This window comes from Amblyomma maculatum, chromosome 10 (assembly GCF_055883805.1).
Source record: "Amblyomma maculatum isolate TAMU_Amacu chromosome 10, ASM5588380v1, whole genome shotgun sequence".
Lineage (NCBI taxonomy): Eukaryota > Metazoa > Arthropoda > Arachnida > Ixodida > Ixodidae > Amblyomma > Amblyomma maculatum.
The window spans coordinates 69,164,371-69,173,477 of record NC_139353.1 but is presented as its reverse complement, the minus strand read 5'-3'; the positions used below and the strand labels follow the sequence as shown (position 1 = coordinate 69,173,477).

At 40.8% G+C, this 9,107-nt stretch overlaps 1 long non-coding RNA gene across 1 annotated transcript; it reads right to left on the bottom strand.

Annotated features, from left to right (window-relative positions):
- Positions 1–2,139: 2,139 nt before the first annotated feature.
- On the bottom strand, positions 2,140–7,944 carry LOC146176754 (uncharacterized). Its single transcript, XR_014701205.1, has 4 exons — positions 7,597–7,944; positions 4,022–4,179; positions 2,967–3,107; positions 2,140–2,242 (listed from the first exon to the last, which is right to left on the bottom strand). It is a non-coding gene; the product is annotated as an uncharacterized LOC146176754 (long non-coding RNA).
- Between the last annotated feature and the right edge of the window lie 1,163 nt (positions 7,945–9,107).

Sequence of the window (9,107 nt, the reverse complement as noted above, 5' to 3'; positions counted from 1 at the left end):
ACAACACACAACAGTTGACATGGGTTTCAATAAGGCCTCCTTTTCCTGCATTTCGGATGTTTCTGGGCTGAACGTCTGTATACCCTGTGCAATGCGACGGCCACGCCGGTGGTAGCGGTGTTGAAAGTAACTCCGTGATTGCCGCCGCCCTATTCTCCTGGTAACCGTGTATTTCTATGTAGTCTTAGCTTCATGAATGCGCTTCCCAGTGGCCTTTGCTTCGTTGTATAAACAGCATCCGCTGCCAATGCACTGCGACACAAACTGCGGGGCATCTCTAGCAAATTTCTCCTTGTGTAGATGTGCGAAAGCTATACAAATCGCGCTGGAGGTTGCATTTATTCGTCCCAGCTTGGCAAGCAATACGACCAAGAGCGTACTGTTCGAGTTCACATCGCGTTAACAATCTGCTTTTCATTCCTGTCTTAGATTTCGATGTGAAAGCATTTCAAATAATTTCAGCGCATCTTCGTGAATTTCTTTTCGGATTTTGCTACGGGAAAAAATATATTTTAGTTACTGCGCAAAACTGTAGTAGTTCTTTTAGTTAGTACAGTGCAGTATATATCTGCGGTACTGAATTTTTTAAGACATTATTAATTCTTGAGTGCAAAGTAGAGACGGATATGATGACCGTGGAGTACGAGATTTAATCACACACACCCAAGCGCGTTCTACGTGCATTTAATGGCCTATAAGCGATGCTTGTTAAGAGCCGCATCTTTCAATATTTGCACTATATAAGCGCCCGATGCATTAAAGATCGGGGCGCTTATTTAAGCATCGCCTATTAAGATGAGACCATGATTGCGCTGTTGGACAACTTTAGCAACGCGAATTCAGTAGGTCTACCTTTATTCAGCTTAAACCAGCGAGCCTTCGCGACCTATGAGTGTGTGTCTGTCTCGCCACACGAACGTCCTAGGTTCAACTTCCAATCCCACTCAAAGTTGACTCAGTTTTCTTTTCGGCTCAATTATCTTCTTTTAGTTATGGAGCTTTCTTGAGAAGTTAGCATTAATCGGAACATTTCAAACTGATCCAGAGTTTGACATCGAGGTTTTCGTTCAAGGTCAGCGACAACCACACCAAATCTGGGAAAGGGGCCCTTGTTGACGTCGTATTAAATTCATCTCAAATCAGCCAATCAAGCGATATGCCAGTAAGAGAGCGGTTGTGGGACAGTCTAACGTTGGGGGGCGCAGAATTTCTTTTATATTAGATCGAGGCGCGTCAACATTAGCACATATTAGGAGCTCACAACATAATGGGATGATAAGAAAAACACAAACTGAAACGACAATCGCGGCCCGGAGAGCACTCTCGGCTCGGAAAGAGAGTCCATTGATCTGTGCGTTCAGGTGCACTACCGCCGTCGTGTAGTGGGCAGAGCGGACCAGTCACATCGACCTAGTAGACCCCTGGTTTGGAGCTTGTTTTAGACTGTAGCGCCTGCGCTCGAGCTAAGCGAAGGCCTTCGTGGAGGTCCGGATTCTTATTGCGTTGGAGAGAGTCAACACACAGCTTGTCGCCAACCTTCGGGGATAAGGAGAGTTTTGTTCTCCGGAACACAAGGTGGTGCGATTTAGAGGCGTTTGAGCAGACGTTGTACTGTTCCTGTTTGCACCACGCGTGCACCAAATGAGAACCTCAATTAAACTTTAAAAGCTATAAACAAGGAATAATACCTTCAGGGGAGAGTTGGTGTTGCATAGTGCCTTAAACTGCGACACAACCCTTAAAGAGATGTCTATGATCACTTTATGCGATGTCTTTAGACAATATGATCATAGAAGCTATCGACCATCAAAAGAAAGTCTTTAGAAACACGTATGATCTAGGTATGGCCTTCCTTCCGACAATTGGCCACCGTGATTGAATAGAATGTATTTACATAGAACGTATTTATACCTCCTATGCTTAGCCTATTGATAGCGTATATGGACGCTGTAACGACTGTGTTCCGATAATTGGCCACCGTTATTTTAAAGAATCGTGTTCATACAAAGTATTAATATCTTGTGTTAAGCTAACTATATTTCAAGTGTCCAATATTAATGTGTATTTTACTCTCTCTTCACATGCGTGTAATATTTTGTGAAAAGTGAAAGTGGTGAAAGAAACAGATGCAAATTCATGCCTTCATTTATTGCACAAACCCTTGACACAGAAACACTTGGTTTCCGATGGCAACGACATTGTGTTTGATGTAGCAGCCATATCAAATTTATCATGGTGTCACCTAGAAAAGAAATATACATGCTCAAAATTTCTCTGCTAATTTTACACGCTTTGTGCTAGCATCACACACATCTCTCTTCACTCAGATGCCTCTTTTGCCTCAAAATATGCTAACAGGTTTCCAACCACTTTCTGTACAAACTAGTATCTGCAAAAGACCCTCAGGAGATAGAGACTATTGCTGTGTTTAGTTGTATTCCTTTTGATCCTCTATATCATTCGACATTATCACAATAGGTGCCCAGGAAACAAAGGAGTGAAATTTACACGCCAGTATGCTCAGTCATCACATAAACTCTATCCTCTGCCATTCGCTACATCAAGCAAATACACATGTTGAGCGGCAGCGTATCAGTATGTATACATACATTTTGGTGCATGCTACCAGCAAGTGATGCCACTATGCCTGTTTGCTCCCATTTTTCCTGAGTGATGCCTATGTTAGCCATAGCAGATAACACACACCTAACTAATTACTGAAGACCAGCTACACCAAGCACTTAGGTGAATACAAGAGCAATAATAGGGAATGATGAAGTATATTATAATTACCTACAATATGCAGTCACACATACGTTTTGCTACATATGCAGGTAACAAGTCTCAATAGTGTATTCCCAGAGAGTAAGAAAATAAGAAAGTGCCACTCATGCCCATCTTTTCCTTTCAAGAGCTTATCACCAAGGTAAAATCTTTATCACATATGAAAGCAAAATTTAGAATACCTTTCTTTTATAAGAAGTCCACATGGATGCTGCTACGTCCCACTGCTACTTGTCCCGGAAGTCAGGTTACCTTATTACTTGTCGGCACAGACCACGGCAACAGGGCGTCTCCAGATATGGTCGAATGAAGCAACAAGAGGACTGCATGTACATATGAGAACACTAGTCAGAACAGCAGGAAGAAAGATTTTTTGATTAATAAAGGAAAAGTCAAATGCACAAGTAAAAGAAACATAGGAGGAGTATTTCATATGGTTGCTGAGTGACAGCATGAAAAGCCCAGAATTGGAAACGCAATGCTCCACTGAGGAAAATTACATAATCATAAAATACATAATACATAATAATCTAGGTAATCTCAGGAATAGTGGCAAATCTTATGTAGGCACTATCTTTTGGAGATACGTGGAAAGACAAGTCAGATGGGGTGGTAAAAAATGACTGGTTTGGTTTATGTGGTTTAACATCCCAAAGCTACCCAGGCTATGAGAGATGCTGTAGGGGAGGACTTTAGAGCATTCGACGAGCTGGGGCTCTTTAACGTGCACCGACATTGCACAGGACATGAATGCCTTTTTTGCTTCAATTTTGAGCTTACTTCTGAACTGGTCATACTCAAAATAGGTTGGCGCTACTTTTATTTAAATTTAGACAAGGTCCTTTTGAGGATACAAGACTTGCATGTGTCCCAGACACATTCAGGGAGACACGTTGGCCCTGTACAAAGGCTTAAAACGTGGAGAGCTTGTCTCAATAAAACCCACCCGACCCCGCATAATCACTTTTTGGTACCTAGTATTACCTGCTTTGGCTCGTCAATAGTAGGCTACCGACAATAGGAGCTAAATTATTTCATCCTAAAAAATCATGCAGCTTACTGCTGGAATATGCAGTCACACATAATTTTTGCTACATATGCAGTTAACAAGTCGTAATAGTGTATTGCCGAGAGTAAAAAATCAAGAAAGTGCCATTCATGTCCATGCTTTCCTTCAAGAGCTTGTCACCAAGGTAAAATCTTGATCACATATGAAAGTCAAATATAGGAGAAATACCTGTCTTTTATAAGAAATCCACATGGATGCTGAAGAAACCATGCAGCTACGTCCCACTGCTACTTGTCCCGGAAGTCAGGTTGCCTGGTTTTTACTTGTCGGCACAGACCACGGCAACAGGGAGTCTCCAGATATGGCTCAATGAAGCATCAAGAGGGCTGCATATGCATACGAGAACACTAGTCAGAACAGCAAGAAGAAAGTTATTTTGAATAATAAAAAAAGGAAAAGTGAAATGCACAATTGTAACAGAAACAAACAAGGAATACTTCATATGTTACTGAGTAACAGCATAAAAAGAGAAGCACAGAATTAGAAATACAATGCTCCACAGAGGCAAACTACAGTAAAATGCTTGTGCACAAAATTTTCTTCTAGAGTGGAATATTCAGTGATATATGCAAGGGGTTACGTTTATCTATTGTGCATGCATACGGTACTATAGGAATACATTACTGTCTGGGAAGTCAACCTCCGCACCACCAGGTATCAAACCATTTCAGAAGTTTCTGAAAGATTTCTATGCAATCACAGGAAGATCTTTCACTATCAAACAGAGTTCCAAACAACACTAAAATCTTATGAGCCCAAGTATGTTTCTCTTAAATATGTGCGGATGAAGGAAATGTAGTTGCTGCTCCTTTTATTTATTTACTTGTTACTAATACTTCATCATTTCTAGGTATTGCATGCGTGAACACAATGCAAACAAACAATAGAGGTGAGCAAGCTTATCTAGATTTAGAATGACTTTTTGTAATAAAATGAACAGAAATCATTTAACTAGCCATGTACAGCAGACAATGCATGTACTAAAGCAGACCTGCACAGATTTAAGAGCCTTAACAGCTCTAGCAAAACACCCTTCTTGTCACTGTTGCCTTTTCACAAACACTACAGGCTGGCCGAGAGCTAGTTTAGATACAATACCTCTAATTATCGCATTCAAACTGATCGCTTTTTCAAATACACTGATAAACACAGGTACACATGGCTGAGCTTTCAAAACATCATCTGTTGGACAAAACCCTCATTATACTCTTGGATAGGTCTGATAATAAAGATCAGCATGGCAAACAGCCATTCGGCGCTTCCATGTGCTATGCAAGTTTAGCCTTATCATATCTTACAGAACACTGTTGTAATTTTCAACACCTGAGAACCAAATTCCATGGGGGTTTAAAGGGACATCTTTGAGCAAAGTTCACTGTAGGATATTGCCTCCCAAAAACCCTATCACAACAATCTATAAACACATGATCGACAGCCTCTGGCTTTCTGCACAAAATACAGTTCACACCCCATGGCAGAAAGATCTCTCTCTGCCATCTATGTATATCCAGGCAGAACCCAAACATGCAATTTAAAAAAGATTTTTAGCAGGCTGTAAAGGCATTCGTTTTACATGTTAGGATGCATTATTATTTGATAAACACAAAAGGGCCGCCACACTGATACTTCACTTCGTCTTGCAGCCCACCCCTTCTCTAACAAGCCCCCTCATGTTTGCAGAACTCAAAAACACACAAAACAATTAAACAAAAATGTTCTCCAACAGATAAATATCAACATATTACTTTTGTTATTGCTAGTAACTATTTGGCTCTAGGGTTAACGATGCATTTATATACGTTGTGAATAAAATGAGTTCGGAAGTTAATTGCATATCTTGGTGACTAGCAAGAAAGTAAATATTTGTGTATATGTTGCTTTGAGCAAAGTAAATGTTCTCATTTAGTCACAGAAAAACAGAATACCACTTCAACAAACGTCACTTCGACGATGTATTCAGTTGTACGAACTTTATTAAATCCCCCACTGAACCTCTATTGAACACTATGCAAACGCACTTCATTTTAACAAACTTCAGTTATTGCTCATTTCAGTTCAACGAACATTTTCCGCGGTGCTATCTTGTGTCTTCAAAGCCATACTGAGCGCTTAAAAAAGCACAGTCCGCACTCTTTGTAGCATATTTTTATGTTAGGAACCACTCTTCATTATTGCGTGAAGAAAAGTGGCCGTTATTTAGCTTTAAAGTGAATTGGCTGTCTAAACTAGCTTGTAACCAGATGAATCCATAGCTGTCTGCACGCTTAATTAGCTGTACAGTCATAGCCAGTCAAAGCCAGATCTTCAGCCCTACCAGGTCCTTTAGCTCCAAGAATTGCGAATGTGTTCATTTTGGTTAACCATGATCTGCTTGGAGAAAATGAAAGCCTTTTGTCCTCAGCAGGCCGTTGTGATAGGCAAGATTCTCAGGAGCTTGCACAGTAAAACCACTGTAGTCCATTCAAAAGTGCTGCAAAAGGTTACGCATTCTTCACTTGCAAATCAGCGCGGTGACAAATAAATGGGTTCAGATAAGATTTGAACAACCTAAAAATATGTGACAGATTTTCTCTTCTTGGGCACCAAGATTACTACAGAAGGAGACTGCACCAATGAAATTAGGAGACGCCTGCTTCTGGGAAAGAGAGCCATGGCTACCCTTGACCACCTAGTAAAGAACAGAGACATTAGACTGCCAACCAAGATCCGTAAAACTCGTGCTATGGTCTTTCGAGTTGTGATGTATGGATGCGAGAGTTGGACTGTGAAAAAGGCTGACCGCCGAAGAATTGACGCGTTTGAATTGTGTTGCTGGCGAAGACTCTTGAGAGTTCCTTGGACTGCCAGAAGATCAAATCAGTCGATATTGTCGACCATAAACCCTGACTGCTCATTGGAGGGTCAAATTCTAAAGTTAAAGGAGCTACTTTGGTCATCTGATGAGAAGAGAGGAGTCGCTGGAGAAAGTTTGCTGTTGGGAAAGGTTGAGAGTCGCCGGAGAAGGGGTAGGCAGCGAACGCGATGGTTAAATGGCGTCCTCGAGGCACTGCAGATTAAGTTATGTGATGTTAGGAAGATAGTGAGAGACCAGAAAGCGTGGCGTGACATGGTCCATAGGGTCATGAAGAGTCGGACACGACTGAACGACTGAACTGAATATTTCTTGAAGCGAATGGAAACAATCTTCCACGCATTTATTTCAGTCAAATGAACTTTCATTTCAACAAACTTTTTCCTAAGGTCCCTTGAACTTTGTTCAAGTGAAGCATCACTGTATGTGTACATATGCTGAGGCAGTCTAAATAAACAGTAACTGAATGTCAGCATGAACATGCACACATATGCACAGTGCAGTCAGCTATATTATGAAACTATATTTGTCACTGAACTATTAAAACACAGGTTTACTCAATTTTGCCTCAACTAGAAATTGTAGGTACTACTGCAATAAAACAGCTAAGTATATCTCCTGTTTTAAAGCTCTGAAGAGGCCATGAAAAATTTTCTTTAGTGCAGACTATGAGCAAGATTCACCAACACGTCAGTCTCGCGCTAAAAACACAGCAAGAATCATATACCAATACCGAGCTGGTTTCAAGCTTTGCTTTAATGAAGCCTGTTACACATCCGCCCTTTATACTCTCAAAAGAAAACAATAAATGCAAGAAAGCATGAACCAGTAAACATTTTACAGTTATAAAGCAAGCACATCAATGCAAAAAACATCAGCATGTGATACCTACCAATTCAATGTCTCCTTTACAGGAAGGATGCTTTAGGGCAGGGCACCCATGGCTGATAGTATAAACTGCCTCAACAGATTCATGACGCTGTCTGCTTCATATTCAGGCAGCACTCCCTCGATGGCTGATGAAATCTGCTGCAAAAGCAGTGTGACAATACAGTTGAATCAGCTGGGCTGCAAGCATTATTGCCAAACAAGCCGTAAACGCAGTAAAAGAAAGACTTAAATCCATGCTTCTCAAAATCCATAACATACCATTACTTTCCCTATACTCCTAAAGAAAAGCTGTCTCAGAAAATGAATTCCTAGCAGCTCTAGGTCACATGCCATAAGTTACCAAAAAACTCGATCCTATCATCTGTTTCGATTCTGACCCTTGTCAGCAATGTCAAACATTAATAAACGAAGACCTTCCATAGTTGAAATTCACTTTTCAAAATATGCTGTTTCTCTGTGAAGCTTAAAGGTTCTTAGAAATTAAACAAAACAGAAGACTAAGTTTGAAAGCTCTAATCACTTACTTCACAGCCAATTGTTAGCTTGACCCACATTGATCCGCCTCCGTAAAAAAAAAAAAGAAAAAAAATCTATGGGACTTAAATAAACAATACGTACTGACCTACTGAGGATACAAATATAACTATTACTGTGTTGGAGTCTGCGAATTGTTATGAATAAAATGATATATCACTCCCCCCCCCCCCCCCCCCAAATCTGTGCTTACTCGAAAGAAAAGCTTAAAATACAGTATAATTTTACGCGCAAAAGTCGTTGCTTATGGACTATTCCAATCAACCTCGAATTACCGGCTCAATGTGCAAATAGCTCAGCACAGAAACCCTATAAATAAAAAAGACAGGTAGCGAGCGATCGCACACATCTGATGGAAGATAAAAATAGCATCTACATCGCTTTTACGCAGTACAAGGACTCTCTCAATATTTGAAGCTTACAGTTATGGCTGCGAGGCAAAGCGGTTGTTTACGTTTGAATAATTGGTAATAACTCCGCAAAAAAAAACGCCTTAACTACCTGAAATTTTTTGCAAATTGATCGGAAAGAGACCGCGGACCATCGAGGATCACTTTTTGGAACTTAACTAGGTGCTAAAAAGGCTAAACGATGAAAAATCTTCCTAGCACATTGGTCCTGCTGTGTGCAGCAAATTAAAAAATGGGTAAACGCGTGTAAGTTAAAAACTGCTCAGTTCAGAAACATAAAAGTTTCCGTGAGTATGCGCAAAGGGTTTATAACAAAGGAATGAAAACGTTTGGCAACTTACATTGAAGATTTCTGGCAGAGAGAAGTATTTTTTTCCGTGCTCGACGTCGCCAAACGCCGCCTCCCCGAGAAGTTTTTTTGCAGGTCTTTTCGGTACACAATCACGTGACACAATCACGCGACGCATGCCTCTATTTTTGCAGGACATTCGGAGAGCAATCACGTGACACATGGGTGCCGAAGCCAAGCCGTAGTCTCGGCGTCCGCTCACGCGTGTATCGTGGAGTT